General features: G+C 45.2%; 1 protein-coding gene across 2 annotated transcripts in view; it reads right to left on the bottom strand.

Annotated features, from left to right (window-relative positions):
- Positions 1-17382, bottom strand: part of LOC100878243 (synaptogenesis protein syg-1) — a 162958-nt gene extending 145576 nt beyond the window's left edge. The window contains exon 1 of one of the 2 annotated variants that reach the window (XM_076535491.1): positions 16686-17382. The gene's annotated coding sequence lies outside the window, so the exon portion shown is untranslated. The remainder of the gene's footprint in view (positions 1-16685) is intronic. The other variant, XM_076535488.1, reaches the window with a different exon arrangement.
- Positions 17383-19370: the final 1988 nt, after the last annotated feature.

Genomic DNA, 19370 nt, shown 5'->3' with positions numbered 1-19370 from the left:
AAATTTCCAAGTTCCGTGAATATAATTTATTTCGACGCGAACGATCGTCGATTCCGATATACTTATTACTCGCGATTCTAAAATATCAACGCCTAATAGTAACCGTAGGTCTGTCGGCCGATTAAAATAACGGAACGATAGAAACGGTTCGCGTGGACTAAACGAGATCTTTTCGTCCATCCTAAACGAATCGCGGTAGCGAAACGTGGGCTCGTTCTGTTAATTGCGGCCAATTAACGAAATTGCCCTTCGCTCCTTCTCCGCGCGTTTTTAACACTTATCGGAGTCCATTCACGAGCCAACAGTCTGCCCCTTCTTTCGGAACGAGACGAACGCTCCGTGTGAAGCACCGGTAAACCATCGTACTTATTTATCCGAATAACGCAACGTCATCTCCGCTAATCGTTATGAAAAGTACGCGTCTTTTTTTCGATAAAGACAGCCACCGCTCGTAGAAAACGCAGAGCGTACCGCGCGTGAAACGCATCAATCTCTGTAATCATTTTTTCTACACGGAGGATCGTGCTTCTATATCAACCTTTCATCGTCGAAATTTTCTTTTTTTTTCAACTTATCCTTTCGTCGGCGTTGCTCTTGTACGATGCGTCAAGATCATTTAAATTTCATTTTCGTTCGTGAAAATTTCGATTACTTTTTTAGTCGGCCAAAATTCTTTTCGAGTACATTAAAGCGATAGAGTTCGATAGTTTTCAATTTTTCAATTTGTTCGCGGTAAAATTGCAATTTATCGCTTCTGAAATTCATCTGTTAATCGTACAGAAAGGATCAGAATATCTAACGGCTATATTCGAAGTTAACGAGATTTGAAAAAATGTTTGTAATTTTGTGCTTCGTCGACTGAGACGGTTAAAAGGAGTGGTGTATCGCGACGCGTGGGTATGCGATGTTATGGGTATCCAGTTGATTATTTTTGCGGTTTTCTCGTCCTTTTTACGGGACACTTGGCGAGCTTGGTCAAGTTTTTCGTGGCGAGAAGTGGCCGACGACGGGGGGTTTGCCGATATACGTCCCATGTCCAGGTACCGAACGAACTGACGGACAAACGGACAATGAGAACGAGGAATGCCCCGCAGAGCCAGACATGAAGACGTCACTCAGAAACGGTAACGGCCAGGATGGGGTCAGGTTCGACCTGACCGTTCCGTGTTGCCTTCGTCTAGAACCAGCTGCGATCTCGGTCTCGTTTTCGAGCGAGTCGAGTGAGTCAGCGACGAACCTGCCAGACCGTCCGCGTCCGACGGACGCGATACGAGATACGTGCCTCACGACATTTCTGTGGAAAGCAGTGCCCGATCGAACAGCGACATCCCCTAAAACGGTGGTCGCCACCTATCGTCTGAGGTTTCACCGAACGATTTAGTACGGAGTGACATTCGCGTCGAGTCAAAGTTAGATACGGATAGCTCGAAGAATATCGAGTAATTACGAAAGAAAGCGTAAAGTATCGCGACGTAAACGAGAGGGAAAATATTTTTGGGCTAACGTCTATCTCCTCGCGTGAATTGAAAATTTCTCTAATTTTACAGGATCTTTTCAGGTATCGCGTTTCAATGAAAAAGGACAAATCGCGCGGTTTTCGTGGATTTCGCTAAGATTTCTGGAAGAACTGGTAGCGTGAGGGGAATCGTCTTTTTAACCTGTCGTTGCTTCGTAAAGCGATCATAAATTAAGTCGGCCGTCGGTGGCTGATGATTTACAAGCGATGACATCTTGGCCTATAGTCTGCATCAAGAATGCGATATGGCACGCGTGTATATTTTCATTGATGTAATCGTGATACTCGATAAAGTAGAAACTATAAAAAAAGTGCCGCGAACTCGTCTCCATCGGAATGGAAAGTTTTCTTTCGCGAATAATTCGATTTCGACGAATCGAACACGAAACTTGTTAAAAGTAGTATCCAGTACTCTTTGAGAATAATTATTCGATCACGTTAGATCTGGAAGGCGTCGTGGCCACGCGCGATCTTTCCTCGGGACTCGAAATCTTTTCGGCAAGTAGAACAACCGAAGAATCTCCAGACTCGCCAAGTAGATCGTTTCGACGGACGAGGCACCTGTATTCGAAAGGTTTGTAAATGGATTTGGGTTGTTTCTCGCTTCGGTCGACGATGAAAGGACAACGATGGCTATATCCTGCGATGATCCTAGGTCGTGCATAGGTGCAGCGAGCTAGGTATACGCGTTGGTCGAGTCTGCGTACTACGAAACAGCACGGGTTCGTAGTCGAAGCAGAGACCCCCCGGTTCGGCTAATAATCAGCCTCATTGTCGTCTCGAAAAACAGCCGTACGCTTTCCGAGACTAAACTCCACCCTCTCTTGGTTCGCAACGAACTGTCGTCGACAGTTTTCGCTTCCTGCACGCTATCCCCGCCACGTTTCTTCCGCTAGACCAATTAGTGGTTTCGTTGAAGCTCGCCAGGGGTTCGGGTTATCCCGCAAAAGGTGCCAAGCGGAATTGCTTGTTTCGACAAACACCTGGACGTTCGCTTCCGTTATTCCGAACTCGTAGCAGAACTGGATTCGCGAAATAAAATCTTTTTCGATTCGAATCGGCAAATTGCGGAGCTCGTTACGATTAAAAGGTATTATTCGAAGATTACGCTGTTTCGAAGCGGGGTGAACGCGCGATAGCTACGTCGTACGAAAGGTTAAAACGTCGATTAGATACGCGAGCAAGTCGGCGCGGAAGAACGAGCGGAGAAACGATCGCGAGTCGAAATAATTCGAGCAAAGATTTCGTGGATCGTTCTATGGATTCTGTCCGTGTCGGTTCTCGTCCCGGTCGGTTTATAATAAGGCGCTATATGGAGGCTTGTGCAGGTGTAAGGAGGTGTCCCGGCACCTTAAGGCTTCCAGTAGGGTCGAACGGAGCGGCATATTTCATCCATTGTCGCCCCTCAACTCCGGCGGCGGCACTTTTCAACTTTTTATAGAGATTTTTATACCGCTATATCTATACCGTTCTACGCTGTCGAGATGCGCTCGAACGGACAGAGACGAAGGTAAAAAAACGTATAACGATAGAGAAAGAGGTGAACAGAGAAGGAGGCGGAGGAGGAGGAGGAAGGGTTTGCCACATCGCGCGGCTCTGAATATGAATATAATAATGAGAACGGGTTTCGTTGTCGTTCCGCTTCTCCGCTCTTCGTCCTTCGACCGCTTCTTCTCCTCTCACGAGCTAGTCTCCGCTTATTTCGACCTTATACACGCATAGAAACACGCGCACTAACAACGACGACAACAACAAAACGAGACGCGTCACTGTAACCTGTTAAATTGCCTCCACGTATCGAAATCAACTCTATGTTCTCTTCCTCTGAATCTTGATGAACCAATAAAACAATGGCAACGCTGATCCAACGAGAAAGAATGTTGTTCGTTCGATAAAATACCGAAACGCAATCGTTGAGATGTACGCGGTACAGATTATCGAATGTTCCGCCGTTTGATACCGTGGGATAATAAAGTTGATAGTAGTACGGAATGGTTAATAGGATCGTGTTTCGTTGGGACCTTGAAAGGTGCTATCGTAATCGCTGTTGAAAACGATCCTCTATCCTTAGAGAGAGTATGTAGCCTTCGCGTTTATGTACTCGAGTTAATACTCGATTAAGATTGGCTCGTCTAGATACGCTTTCGTAATATTTAACGAAATTGCTAGATGACGGGGGTTGGTCCGTGACGTTGACGAGTCATAAATCGTGAAGAAATTTCGGCGATGAACGAGCGTAAGAGAGAAATTCGATAGGCTGTTAAAAGTTAGAGGGTCGCGTAGTTGAAACGAATTTCGTGCGATTAACCGATACCGGTAACCAAACCAGGAACGAACCCGACCACGACCGCAGCGATGAAACCGAACTCGCTACCGAAAGCATCCTTCCCGAGGCAACTAATCGTAATCATGCCCGGCGGATTGTAAAAACCGCGGGGAATCCTTTCTTCCACGCTTCTCCGCTGCAACAGTCACGGATTGCGTGTATCAAGCGATAGAGTGACGATAGAGGGAACGAAGAAGGGAGAAGCAACTCGTATCAAACGTAAATAAGAAAGAGACGGAAAAGAAAAAAAGTGTGGATACAGAGAATGATAAGAAGAAAGAGAGAAGATTCAAGGAATGTCGTACACAAAGGTGTTGAGGTGGATAGCCGCGCGTACGCGACAACGAAGAAAACATCCTGAGAAATGAAAAAAGGGGAGGAAAAGAGAGAAATAAGGAGAGAGAGAGATAAGAAGGAGGAACCTTTCGCATCGGTGAGTGCGTGTACCCAGCTATATCGATATATTACGCGAGTAAGCTAGTGTGCGTGCAAAAGGGTGAAAAGAAGGGACATATTTTATATTTATGGGTATTTGCCGCTACTGTGCTCTCGCGCCGGCGGCTTGTGGCAGAGAGTTAACCGGCCTCTTCTTCTCTCTTTTTCTCTCGATTTCTCTGACCATGGCCTCTGTCCGGTGCTCCTATAGAAGCTTCCTTGTTCGTTCTACCGAAGCGAGCATGCTTCTCTCGGTCCGACGCGACGCTTTGGTCGGCGATACGGGACACACAACGCAACCGGCGGCCAGACCATGTGTCATCTCCCATGCCATCCCATATTCCGTTCCTACCATGATATGCTCAAGGCTCGTTCCTCGCTCACGTTGGATATCCTTTATGGGTGTGCGCGTTTGTCCCACATCTATATATAGAAGCGGGATGCTGCACGGGGTACAGCCAACACCATAACAACTCGAATGACCAACCACGGTTCTTGATCGACTTATCGAACGGGAGATTACTCGAACTTTTTGCAGGTCGATATACCGATTATTCTTTTACCTGCGATCTATCTTTATTTTATTATGTTCTCTTTCTACTACCTGCGATCATTTCCAAACGAATTTCATTCGATGAATCGCGTTAAGTATACAGAGCCACGAGCGAGAAATTTTACAATTTTTTAGGCGTAAAGTTACGCGAATGTTCGTTGTACGTTCGTAGGATTTTATAAAATACGTGGAATTAATTAAGAGTTCCGAGCGTAACTCGCAAACGAATGTCCTAGTTCGATCGTCCCATTAGTCCTATTTGCTATTTCGTTCTAAGAAAGATAAAATAGTGTTTACACGTTATAGATATCCTTTGCCGCGATCGTTAAAACTACTAATACCCGATCAACGGATAACACCGCCAATGTCAAATCGAATGTATCGACATCTGCCATGGATGACGCAAGTATTCGTTGACCTCGGTATAAAAAAATAATATTAAGTAGTCCCGTTGCATATTTTATCGATTACGGCTAATTCTGTTATTAAAACGTCGATCCCACTCTTACGGTCGTATCGAATATAGTTTCATGAATAATGTTCTGTTAGATCGAACGAGGGTCATAAATTCCGCGAAACACTATTTCTGTCGGTAATTTGGTTCTGGCAACGGACGGTGCGTCACATGTACACGCTATCGACAGCAAAGCGGTTAAACTATTTGCAAAAATACTTTCTGGCGGGTTGTTAAATTTCGCAGCGTCAAAAATCGTGGCGAGAAGAAATGTTTGTTTCAACGTCCCTTTTTGTTCGTGATATCTCGATTCTCGCGTAAGCACAGGGAGTCGCGTCGCATAACTTGCAAATTTCGAAGCACGCGATTCGATTGGCCGCGAACAGTGTCGTGGAGGAAGATAATCGAGCGAGTTCTCGGTTCGAAGCGAAACGCGGCATTATTAGTTTCGACGGACAGGTAGTTTTTGTGGTTGGAATTCCGGAATAGCGGACGGCTGAAAAGTGATTTACGTTTACGTTAATTTTCGAGAGCTGTAAGGCGAGGCGAGGCGAGGCGAGGCGAGAGAAGACGAACAGATAGAACGATTTCCTACGAGGACTGTACAGTTTGTTGGAATCATCGTCGCCACCTTCGTTCCTCTTCGCTCTCCTTTTTATTTCGGCCAGCCCTCTTCGTTTCACCGCATCGTCCAGTCAACTTTTTACTTTTTTCGATGCGTTTGCCGAAGAATTTACGAGCGTGGTTTGTGACTCGGGCCACCGGGTGCCTCATCCCTTAATTAAGGATTGTGCCACCGATTTGCCTTTCGCGTCTCTTTCGCGTCCTTTTCGCGTTTCTTTCGCGAATACGTCTCTTCTTCGTTGATCGTGTTCATGCCGATGGCCTTGACCCTTCGCCTCCACCGAACTCGTCGACCTTAACCCTTTAACGCGTGCATCCTCCTTTTTTACGCTTTATCGACAATTATCGTATCCTCTTCCTCTACTTTTCGTCCAACCGTCTTATAAATCTTTCGGAAATCGTATATTTCGCAGAACGACGAAGTTAACGTAAACTATTTTAAGTTGGAATTGGATGTTTTTCGGCGAAACGTTTTAAACCGACTTTGCGATCACTTTATTTCCACTGTACTTTAAGGCTATCTTTTCGCTTTGGCCGGCTTCGGTTTTAACTCGGTTAAACGTGCCAACTTATCGCAAACGTGTGTCGTATATATTTATATTTCTATATTTATAGAAGTTGACAACTGACAAAAGTCCGAGGTGCACGGGTTAATAAGTTCGAGCGACGCGGTTGCCAGCCGACGTGTTAAGGAGTTAATTCCCGAGGTTGTATAGAGTCAAGATGAAAGTACTCGAGTTCTCTTCGAAACTTATTCCATGTTCCATTAGCGTGCGAATCACCGTACCGTTGTCTCGTAATCCCTTCGTCGAACGGTAGAATCGAAGAAAGAAGGAACGTCTCGCGGAAAAATTAATCGTTCGCGGTTGTTTCCGGCGCGTTCGCGCGTTAAACTCGTTTCCCCTTACGATTCGACTCGTCGCCGAGTACGAATTATATCGCGATTTCTTCGCCAGATGTCTATCAACGGCACCGAAAGAAAAAAAAAGGGAACAGAGAGAAACGAAGCGCAAGAAAACGAGGTGGAGAGATCGTGTCGAGCACATTGCGTGGATCCTTAATGCAAAGCGACTATGGGCGACGAACCGTGAGCACCCCGTCTAATGCCTTCTAAAAGCATCCTCCGAAACCCGACGAGAGGAGAGCTGAAACGAGGTTGGAGCAGAAGCGGAGGCGGTGGCTTCGACCAGAGGAAATACGAGGAGCATTAACGGAGCGAACAGATCGAAAGAAAAGAGTGGAAACCTGGTCCAACGTTTCTCGCGACCACGAGACAAGAACGAAAGAAAGAACAAGAAGCAACCGGCAACGAGTATTTCCAGCTTTTTTCTTTTTTCCTTGCATCGAATCGAGCGATTAAGGGTTCGATATTTACAACTATGTTTCCGAAAATAATGAATTCGTAAGAAAAATTACGCTCGCTACGAAGCAAAACAGACATTCGAAACTTTTCTTATCGATTCGGCCGTTATTTAGCGCGTTTAATCGTACTAGATAATTTGACACGTTAAAGAGTAAAAATTCGCTCGCTAATGGAATGTACCGTTAAAAGGGTTAAACGGTCGGCGCAAAACACTACGCCCCCAGCCATTACGACTCGTTTTCACTGGGAGTGGCTGCGCATTGTATCTTTAGCTTTTCAAATGCAGCCCGATGCACCAAAGACCCCGAGAGGAGCAAACCTAACGGTGTCGGACGTTCTCCAGCTACCGGATCGATAGGACGAGCTAATAAAGGAGTCACGCGTTCATCGGTGGTCCGTTTAATTAAACGACTCGGTAATACTGCTCCGGTGCCGGTGAAATAAATCAAGATCTTTACGGCTTCGCGTTAGGCCAACACCGCGCCTGTGTTAAAATATCGTTCACTTGTAATTATGGAACGCATCCGTTACGATCGTTATCCTTTTTTCTCTCTCGTATTCGTCGAACGAGCGGACGACTCGTTTTTTCCGCGTCACTTCGATCGCGCGGACCAACATTTGTCGACTAGCCAAGCTAGATTAAACGACAAACCGGACAGCGAACGTTTCTAGCCTATCTGGTCGCGGTAAACGCGACGATAAAACGAATGGTACGAAACGGGACGACTCGCGATTAGAATCGGACCCTGTCTATGGAACATCTGCCGAGCACCGAGCGAAATTTCGAATAGTTCCCGTGGCGAAATAAACTCGAAAACGAGAACAGGATCGTTAATTGGTAAGCGATTTATCTACGCGTTCGATCATCGGCGATGACATCGTACAGAAAACGCGTACGCGCCATCGTCTTTACGAACGTCCAATCGCGTGCGGATCTACGTTTTTACGTGGTTAATAAAACCACGACGTTTTACAGCCGGGACGGGCAGATCAAGTGTTCAACCGAGAACTTGTTGGTCTAGCGAGAACCTAAACGATAGTAGGATTGCTTTCGACGATCGACCACGAATAGAGATCCGTCTAACTAACTATAGCGATGCGAGTTTCGCGAATTTAGTTGGTAATCGAGTAAGAGTTAAGCTGACCCGTTCCGCGAACGTTAAGAAGGAAGCGAACCAATTCCAATGTCCATTCCTAGATTATTCTTATATCGGATATTCTTAAAAATATCTAGGATGTAGAATGTAGAAGCTCGAAGAAACACGATCGTACTAGAGAGTATTTTACCGAGGCGTGTTTTCCGAAAAGAAACTTTTCGAACTCGTGCGGGCAGCACGCCCATCGTTGCGGTCGTTTCTGTCCGCGTTTTCGTGAAAATAGCAGGACGTGAAAACGTTCGTCGAAGCGTTAAGCGATGCAAAGCACAAAAAGGTGCATTGGTTTCATCTGCGAGGGGGAAAAGGGAATAGTGTGTCCTTCGAGAGGAGGAAGAGGGAGCTAAGTAGCACCACAGGCGTCGTTCGTCAAGGGACGCGAGCTCTTCTAGATTGGATCTCCCTTCGAGTTTACATCGTTTTCCCACTAAAGGAACCGCAAAACCTTCGTAATCTCGGCCGGTTTGTTCCGAGGATTCCGCGAGAAAGAGCACGCTCTTTTCAACGCTTTTCCTACCTACAGCAAACTTTCGATCATTTTCTCGATACTCTTTGAAAAATGTTCAACGACCATCGTTCGACATTTACGACGAAATCGTTCGATTTTTTCGCACGGAATACTCACGTTCAACCATCTAACATCGTTTTTTCGTCTCACTAAAGTTTAAGGCATGCCCATAAATATAAGAGTCGTTTTCTAATTATAGATTAGCGAAACAGGTAACGACTTTTAATAGGTGGAGCAGATCGCAGCAATTGGCAACGTTCGCTTCTACGGTTTGCGCAATTAGCGCTGTACGTATCGATCATACTGCATCGAGCTCGAGTAAGATTAGAAAGTGAAAAAGACTCGTCCCTCTCCCTCCCCGAGAAACGTTGAAGCATCCAGGAGGCTAGTTCCCCATCGGCTTTGAAGAAACGAGACGCTCCGGACAGGTTGACGCTCGAGATGGAATCTGCGTGCACGAGGGACGCCCGCAGAATGTATTCTACGTGTCGCCGGTGTCAAACGGTTAAAAGACTCGAGACACGCCTCGTCCGTGGAACACGATTGCTTAGAAGGACCCTGCTCTTTGCTCTACCGTGACAGCCTTCGACTTCCGTCCTCTCATAAAACTATCGTGAAAAATAGAAGGAGAAGAAGAAGGGAAAAAAGTCGAAAAGTTTCAGGAGGGTGGACCTGTGCATCCTTCACTAAAACTTTTCAGTTTGGTCTCGTTCTCGCGACTACCTGTTCGCGTTCGACATGTAACCATTCGGTCAGGTAGATCCTTGGACGTTTTCAAGACGAGCTTTTAACGATTCGAACGTGACCCGTCACCTCCCCGTTTTACTTCCCCCGACTTTGTTGTTTTACCAGAGTCGCGCATTCGCGTAAAACGATATTTGCGAGAAAATCATCGTGTCTGTTACGGTAACGAACGTAAAGAATGAAATCGACGAGCGACAGAGCGCGATACGGAGACGAGTCGGGGGTTGACATTGCGGCCTATTTTCACGGTTGGTGGCAGGCGGCCCCCTTTGTACAGCGTACAGCATTTATGGGGTATTTGCGGGGGGCTTCCTGCGCGCAAAGATTAGCACTCCCAATGGGATTAAACGGCCCTTTTCTCTCGGGCGTATATCGCGCCACGTGTGTACACGCTCGTCGAAAGCGAAAGAAAACGCCATGCCGCGCTGCGCCGACTGGAAACGGTCCAGAAGTACGGTCATGGGGTTCTTCGACGCCCCCTTCGGGATTTCTATCTCTCTACGTAGTTAATCACTGGCAAACGACTCGTTTATTGGTTCCAACTTACCTAATACTCTTTTCTCGATTCCGACCCCTGCCGTTAATAGAATACCGAGATTTTATCTGCTAATAGAACCGCGAACATCTCCGTTGATGTATCCGCTGCTGAATTATGCGTATCTCTCGACTCTCTACCGGGTAGATACTAGGTAATCGATTCTCTTTCTTCCGATTCAAAGACGAAAGGTCGAAGAATTCTTTAATTTTCGATCGACGCATTCTCCTGAATTCGACGAACCTACATACAATTCCGGCCTTTAAGTCTGTAATGTTCTCTCGTCTATCATCGTCATGCCTTGTCGCAACAAGTGCACGAAGGATTAATACACCCGAGAAAAAGAATCCACGCGTCCGGTTCTCACGAAGTAAGGTCGAACTGGACAATGAACCCGACGATTTATAGTCCTGCTAGAACGATGAATGGAAACCGAATGGATGCCCACCCTCTTTACTACGTCACGACTTTTACCCCGAGAACGGCGTCGAATTAATTTATATTTCCTGCTGAAGGTGGCGGCGAGTCACCCCTCGATCAGGTGACTCCGTCCGCGTTTCTCCTACGAATCCATTTAAACGAGCGTAAACTTATTCGGATTATCGAGTCGAACCTATGTCACTCCACTTCTCGTCCGTTCTTATCTATGATCGTTCGCGGTCCGAGCTTTCATTCATAGGAATCTTAATCGATTCGAGGAATTTCGATCTCGAAACGAACAGCTTTCGTCTTCTGCCGTCTCCTCGAGAAACGAGACGGATTCGCTTGATCGTCCCATACTGTTCGGTCGCGGACATTCGACGACAGAACGAACGTAGAAAAAATGCAGAAAGATACGGTAAAAATTTACGTTATCGATCAGATTACGTGATCACAGATCGTTGTAAACTAAGTGATCGATTTAATCGCAGAACTCCTAACAGTTGCGATTACTTGATCGATAAAAGCTTTGCTACGATACTTTCCCGTGATCGAATCGTGTCATGTTTTTCACGTCACGATATTAGTTATCGTTTACCGTAGCTGCTGAAAATGTTAGCTACGCAGTAATTTTCGTAAAAGCGTAACCTTTCAAACCCATTTAACGTTACCTTTGTGTCGTCGAAACCTTATTATCTTTGTAAATAAAGCATTGAATACGCGGCAATTTGGAATGGGAAAATGAAGATTCGTGGAAGCGGCTCGGCTACGATTCTATAGAATTTTCGAAGCAACAGTTACCGAAAGCATTGTCTCGAGGAAAACTAACGGGAACGAACGGCGGCATAATCGAGTTCGATTTGACGAGGGATAGCGTAGAATACGTGGCATCGTTTGCCTCGGTTTTGTCTAGCGAACGAATTTCGTCGAAAGTGTCATCGGGCTAAGGGATTTCGACTACTCATAAATTATCCGGCGTCGCGAAAACCATGTGCACCAACCAGGCCGAACGTAACAACAGAGAATGCCAATTACCGCAAGTCATTGACGTCCTAATGGGGTTCTCCTGGTGGTAGAGGAAGGATTAACCGTTTGCCGAATACCGTCGATTTCGATCCTCCCATTGGTTTCAAAGCTACGTACCAACCACCCCTCTATTCATGGGGTGGTATAGCAGGGATCGTAGAGAGATTACGCTCGGGTTTTTCGGATTACTCGCTCGATATCTTTGGTTTCCACGCTTTCGCATATTCGTTCGTACCTTCGTTTTCCAAATCTATTGATCGATCATAATTTACGATTCTTATTGTAAATAATCATAATTTATAATCGTCGGTAATAACTCGACAATATCTTTACAAATAGCTTACAAATCTTTATTTCCTCGAATACGTATATAATATAGATTAATGTAGAATAACTATTATAGTTAATAACTAACTGGACAGTTTGAAATATTTACATCGTTCACGATCGGTTATTATAAGGAACTTGTTCTGGCGAGAAATAATATTTCTGCAAAAAAGTACGGAAAAATCCAGAAAGATCGCGCGAATCGGCTTACAGAAAGACAGACGGAAGTAATCGAATCGAGCGTTTAACTTGTTTTCTCGGCGTAGTCGGCAATAATGTCGAAAAGGGTCGAAATCGAAATTTAGCGTGAGATCGCCCAGCGGGTGTCCACTGCGATGTTCTTCGCACCTACGCGTCTGCGAGCACCTGTGTTCACAGTGAAAGAAAGCTCGAGACAGTGGGTCGCGCAGGCTCCCGGAAAAGGAAATTCGCCTAGCCGACGTTACATGCCCACGTACACGAGCACGCAAGCACAACGAACGTAAAACGTGGAAGACGAAAGGCCAGGACACGGTCGTGTTTTCAGCGCTACCATGGATGCAACAATAGGAGACTTCGATCCTCGCATCGAGAACGACACAATGCCTCGCTGACGTGTTTATATAGCTGCAGAGAGGAGAGCGAGAGGCTGGGACACGGGCGAAGACGCGCGTATACACGGGGGACCGTGTAATTTAGTTATAGATCAGTTTGTTACAATTTGGCGTTTCGTTTGTACGGGTCCCTGTAAAATCTGTTTACCCAGGCCTCGATGATCGACGAGTAAACGCAGTTTGTTTAGGAACTTGCCTCCACTAGATCCCCCTTCCGACACGATTCGTCCTTTCTCGTTTTCGGCTCGACGCGAGCCTTTCTTATATTTTTACCTTCCTTTTTTTCCTTTTTGTCCTATAGCGTAACTATATTTCCAACTACTACGGCAAAATCGTTTCGCTGTCCTCTACATTTAACTAATCGGTAGAGTAACTAACTAACTGGGAAGCGAGGGAAGAAGATGAAAGTAACCCGACGAAGACTCCGGATCGAGTCGAGTGTTCCCGGATCGCTGGATAATTCTTACGATCCTTGAAACGACGTATCTGGAAACGAGGTTCGCATAACAGCGACCAAGCGCTGCAGGTTAAAGATCCTCAAAGGGCCGCGGCTATTGAAACGGAGCAACGATACTCGAGGGATCGTCAGCAAGAAGATTTAACCCTTATTGGGAGAAAACGCGTTTGTTCTGGTAGATGTAGCTGGTCGGACAATATTTTACTGGCGTATTCGGAAGCAAATAGATGTATACATGGTAGGTCGCGTTAATCTGAACGAGATCTCGAGAAAATCTTTGCTTTTGCCAATTAGCAGCGGTAGCTCGAGCAGGGACCAAGAAGGGAAGAAGCGGATAGGACAGTGGGGTACCGTGGCATAGGTTGACGGACAAACGAGAAAGAAACGAGGATAGAAAGTGGCGAACGACCAATGAAAGACGAAGCGAGGCTCTTCTTGGTGACTGCGCGCCAGCGGAGAGGAGAACCCAGTTTAACGCGGGCTTTAACCAATTCAATTCATAGGCTCGGTTTAAGCCAGGATTTGTGGCTTAGCACTGATGGTGTTTGCTACCACCACGAGAGATTTAACTGTTTCTGCGGCAGACCGTCCTCGGACCGCCGCGCTACGCCGCGCTATGCTGCGCTATACCGTGCCGTGCCCTGCCGTGCCTTGCCATGCCATGCCGACCAGTTACATCTATGTGTTACACGTACGCGAGAGCATCGCTTTTACAACGACCAATTGCAACTTGTTTCCTTCTCGGTTAATCATCGCTCGAGAATTAAGACTAACCTCTGGCCCGAACACGCCTCGAGGCAACGTTTCTACGCGACTACCGTGTCACGCGAGAACACGAATTCTCTTGTCGCGTCTCGTTAACGAGCAGAGTAATATCGGACGACAGAGGATCCCTGGAAAACGTACAAATTTATTACTCGAACGAGCTTTTAACGTCCTCGATGCATAATTTCGCTACGCGTTAGGCACATCGAGATTCGAATACGCAATTGTCCGATATTCCGCTATTATTTATTCTAATTCTAATTTCAAAATTCGTAGCTCTCGATTATAGAAGAAACCGAGGTCCGCGAAGAAGAGTAGACACGGAGGGCGTTACAGGGGCGTGGTGCATAACCTGTTAACCCTAAAGCAACAGTTTGAAACGTAGCTTTCCTTTCGCAAACACGACGAAGGCGGTCGGTTTTCCGTAATGACAATTATAATTTCAGTTCCCATGTAACGAGGGACGTAAATTCGAAAAATCTATTAAATGACTAATCCGAAATTTTTCATCGATAACGTGCACATATACATATATTTGAGAAAGGTTTGCGGATCGATCGCAATGGCGGAACGTACCCAAGAGAAAAATATTTTGCCGTCGCGATGGAACCTCATCGACGAGGTAGCCGCGGTTAAAAGCGGTGTTTGGTCGAAGCGAAACGAGGCAAAGAGAAGAGAAGAGAAGAGAAGAGAAGAGAAGAGAAGAGAAGAGAAGAGAGAAGGTTGGGAAGGAAGGCGTGGGGTGGGACACGGTACGGTGTGCCGTGGCAGGCCAGTAAATATGTGCTGGCACGGCACACATATGTATCCGCACATAGCAGCCCAGTTGGGCCTCTAATGATGATCTACGGTTAGCTACCGCGCACAGCTTCTATAAACCTCCTAATTTCTCCTCTATAAATTCGTCGAGGAAGGCCTGGGCCCCTTCTTCTCTTCTACCGCGTGGCTTTCTCGTGGTTTTTACCCTTCCCGTGTTCGGTTCTCGCGATGCGACGCGACCGATCGGTCTCGTCTCTCTTTTCCCACAAGCCTTCTCGTGTCGTAAATACGTGACCGTATTTAACGTTCTACCGGCTCTCGTGTGCGTTGCCTTCTATTCGCGAATCGTCTACGCAGCAGCACGGATCATTTATTATTTACCACTCTGCTTTATGCGCTGTCGCGAAGACACCGAACGAAGAGGGCAAGATTTTAGGTTCCGACAAAAGCGAGAACAAAAGGAAACAAAAGTCGTGGCTCTTTTTTACGCTGACCGTCGCTGACCGACGAAACTCGCTATTATCGAATTTGCTACTTCTATTATTTTCATGCTTTATTTTGGATCTAGATTTCCGAAGAGAAGATACGTTTATATTGTCTACGATTGGCGAAAAGATATCTGCGTTGGAATTTAAAATATATACGTGCAAAGATATTTGGAAACGATAGTAAGAAATTCTCGTGTTCGTAAACCGGTTGCACGAACGCCATTGGAATTCGAGTGAAAGTAATGAAGTAGATGAAGCGCCGGGTACGATCGCGAACAACCGAGTCTAGATGCAAGGTGCTTCCGATAGTAGAACTATAAAAGCCGATTGAGCGTTAACGAATATCTTCATTCCCGCGAACGATATTCACCGACTAATAACGATTTTATTGCCCGTCAATTTCACCTCTGCCTTCCTGTCAATCGAAACGATGCTTCGTACCGAGCAAACTCATATTCCAATACCAACGACGAGCGACCAACTTTGACAACTTTGGGGGAGAAAAATTTCGATGGTCTCAATAGTGCGTTATTTTTCCAGATCGCACGGTTGAAAAATCTCCAACTCCCGATATTTGAAAAATTCTGAAATCCTAAACGGTTATGAAATCATATAATTCCATTTTCGAAAACGATCATTTTTTTACTATTCACCGAAAATTGACTCACGATTCGCTAATAGGACGAGAGTCTGTGTCTGAGAATCGTTATTACGGTGTTAAAAGATCTAATAGGAGCCAAAAGTGTCTACGAAATTAGTTTTCTTACCGTAATCATCGTGGTTGTAAAAGTTCTGAAACGAGGTAAAGTCGATTGCGGGGAATACGCCGGCTACCGTAATATAACCTTTTATTGCCATCGTTGAACCGGCTGATTTTTCAGCGAGAAAACCCACATATAATAAAGTCCCTAGGACACCGTTTTTCTATCGTAACGATTCTTTTCGAGTTATGACTGAGCGAAAGAAAAGAAAACGGAGAAGGACGGGACTAACGCGCATGCGCATCGCGTCGGGTTACTCGATTACGCGACGGTGCAAGCATCATTTAGGAACTAAAATTCCGATGCGAGACGTTAGCCAAGTATGAACCCTTGTGGTCCAGGAGGGCTCGAAGGGCGAATAGGGAAGCTGGAGGAGGGAAAACATCAGGGCGGGGCCTGAACACAGGAGGAGGAATAAAACGCGCAAACTCGATACACGCCTCTCTTCTTCTGCTTTGCTCGAAAGAGCAAACCACCCCATCCGGTTTTCCTTTTTTCACCTTTATATAGATTTTTTACCTAGTCGACCCTTCCCTGTGTTTAACGCGACTTGCGCAAACTTGCTGTAACATCTCTCTCTCTTTCTTTAGTATTTTATTTCGTTTCGTTGTATCGACTTTCAACGTTTACTTATTACTCTCGATTTGTCGATATCTACATTATGGATCGATCATAATCGAGCCTTTAAAAAAGTGCTGCGTCGATATTAACGTTAAGGTACGTGGAGACATCCCGCGGATGTTACAGTTATTACAACTTTCGTCGATTTTTGCTACTTCTCGAGAAACGATATCTACGTAGGTACGCATCCTTTGCGGTTGTTGACCCGTAACGCGACACGTCCGCTTATCGCTTTTAGATATTTTCGTTCACTTACCTAGAATTGCCGGAGGATGGCGTCGCGTCGTTCGACGATCGAAACACTCGTTCGATGATTTAGTAATCCAATACAGGGTATGTGAATGTATCCAATATCCAATATCCAACGGTACGTTGTATTTATATTCCACTTGCACAAATACGAAAACACAATAAATCACACAATATTATCGCACACACTTGTCAGAAAATTTTACGAAAACTTTCAACCGACTCGGAGTACGTTGACACTTACGCGCCGCCATCTTTATATCTTCGATCTTGTTGCTTCGAAAATCGTGGACCCCACCTATCACCCCTTCGTAGCATAATGGACTCGACCCGATTTTGATTTATGACCCCTAATTATCGAATTATCGTATGTTATTGCTAACGACACTTTTAAGGACTCGGTACTCGAACAAAAAGCACAAAATCAACGCGCTGATAAATAAATATTTACTCGTAATCGATCTACGATATTGACCGGCCGGCTACATTCGACTCGTCCATTATGCCTCGACAAAATTTTGCTCGTAATTAGTACACATCGATGAAATTATGGGAACTAACACTTTCACTGTATCCATTGGTACTTGGCGTTTCTTCGGGCGTCGAGAAACGTATTGGATTGCCAATTATTTCAGTTAAAAGATGAAATTCCCGACAACTGTACGCCGCGATGCCCGTTAAGTAACCGCCGAACAACGACTGACGTTTTGGCGCCAACGTGACCAATATGTCGCGTAATTCGAACGTTTATGTCGAAAACAGAAATTGTATAAAAAATATTAAAACGTAGTAAAGTGTACATACATAGTCAACACTTTTCGTAATTCTTTATTAACTCTTATTAATTTGTTGTCCTAGTGGCATTCGATTTATTTCTAAACGGTATTTTTACTTTTTATGTGGCGTCGTAATATGAAGTATCACGGGCATGCGCACCACTAGTAATTCGATTCGGCTCGAATAAAGTTCAAACTCAAACGAGATTGAAATAATTCGGAAGAAATTATCGAAATTATGCGAAAACGTTACTTTCGAGTAAGCGAAGCTCGTTTGAAATCACGAGAGCATTAATCGTGACAAATTTATCAACTGATATTCATGGAAAAAATGCTTGAGAGAAGGTTCGAACGCGTGTCGCAGATGCTGAGAGGTCACGGATACTCAGGTATACAAGGTATTAGCTATGTGAATTCTCGAAGACTGGTCACCGACACCCTCTAATGTTTACCGTGGTTAGTTAATACTTGGAAGGGCGTTAACAGACAATGTTTCGTTGAATAGGTAGCCGTTTGGGTTTTTCCAAAGAGAGGTACTTTTGGGACACTGACCGCGGTCCCCCGCAAATCGTAATACTTTTGTGCTGTTCAGGCTTCAAAAGAACAATGAGCGGCGAAGAAAGGGTCTATGTAAAGTGTTATTAATTCTTTGATTGGGGCATCGTATGCCCGTTGGACAGGTAGGAAACAATGAAGTCTACGTGATCGCTGACATTTGTTTCGAAGCGTACCCATGTATAAAATTTGTTTTTCGCTCGTTAATTGTCGATATTTATTGGACAAGAAATTATTGTATATTCGTCTTCGCGTTATAATCTGAAAGCTTATTATCAAAAATCCTGCACGTTACAAGCCACGTCTCTGCTCATTGAAGTTTGTTAAACTATTGCCGTATTACGCGTTTATTGGCTGTACTTCCTGTAGACGTATTAAATTACTGGTAACCATCATTGTGGAATATCTTGATTAAAATCCATAAAGGAACAGTGCATGAATTTTACTCCGTGTCATTGTTAGCTATTACTGATAATCGACGATTTTATACTCAGAATATTAACGAGAGCTTTGTGCAATAAATTTCGTGAAATCTTAAGCTCGAAATTAATGCGACGCAATTGTCATTTCGCGATACTTTTATGCGAACAAATCCTGGCTGAATTTTTATTTCCGAAAACAACCTAATATGCACGCGTATCGCAATCATCTCGGGAATTATCGCGCGATATTTTCTATATTGCTATGGTTCAGGTATGCAGAAGTTAACATAACATCGAGACACGTGTGATGCCCATGCAACTCGTTGCACGAGAGTTCACTATCTCTCACTCAATTTGAGCCTCATCCGGCGTAAGCGGATCGACCAGGCTGGCCTTTTAACGTCGGGATAGTCTCGCCTCTCCTGGCCGTGGAGCATAGACGCCTATAACAAACATTATCCGCCATAATGCCCCCGTGTAAACATACCTACCAACGTGCATTCTCTCCTCTCCTCTCCTCTCCTCTCCTCTCTTCTCTTTTTCATTCCTCTCCTCGCCTCTCCTACTCTCATCGTTCCATCTTTTTCTCGAACACATCGTATCTTCGTCCGTTGACCGGATAAAAACTTGGATGGTTTGTTTAGCCGTTTAGCGTCTAGCGGGAAGTTAAGTTTTTCGGATAAGCCGCTTCTTTAACATGGTCCCCACTTCCCGTTCGTTTCTTCCGGTTTAGCACGCGCCGTTACCCTCTCGTTGATTCGTTCGTCAACTTTATACGTATAATCTACTCCGTCAGTTATTGTGTACACTTACCTCTTCCGAGCTTCGGGACAACTTTATTATTTCGGTGGAAATAATTTCTAATCAGGTAAGTAAAATATCGCCGTTAGCGTCCGGGCAAACGAATCATACTCGTGTATTTATGAATGACATGAACGC

This window comes from Megachile rotundata, chromosome 9 (assembly GCF_050947335.1).
Source record: "Megachile rotundata isolate GNS110a chromosome 9, iyMegRotu1, whole genome shotgun sequence".
Classification (NCBI taxonomy): Eukaryota; Metazoa; Arthropoda; class Insecta; order Hymenoptera; family Megachilidae; genus Megachile; species Megachile rotundata.
Note: the sequence above shows the minus strand (reverse complement) of the source record. Positions and strands in the feature narration are given on the sequence as shown.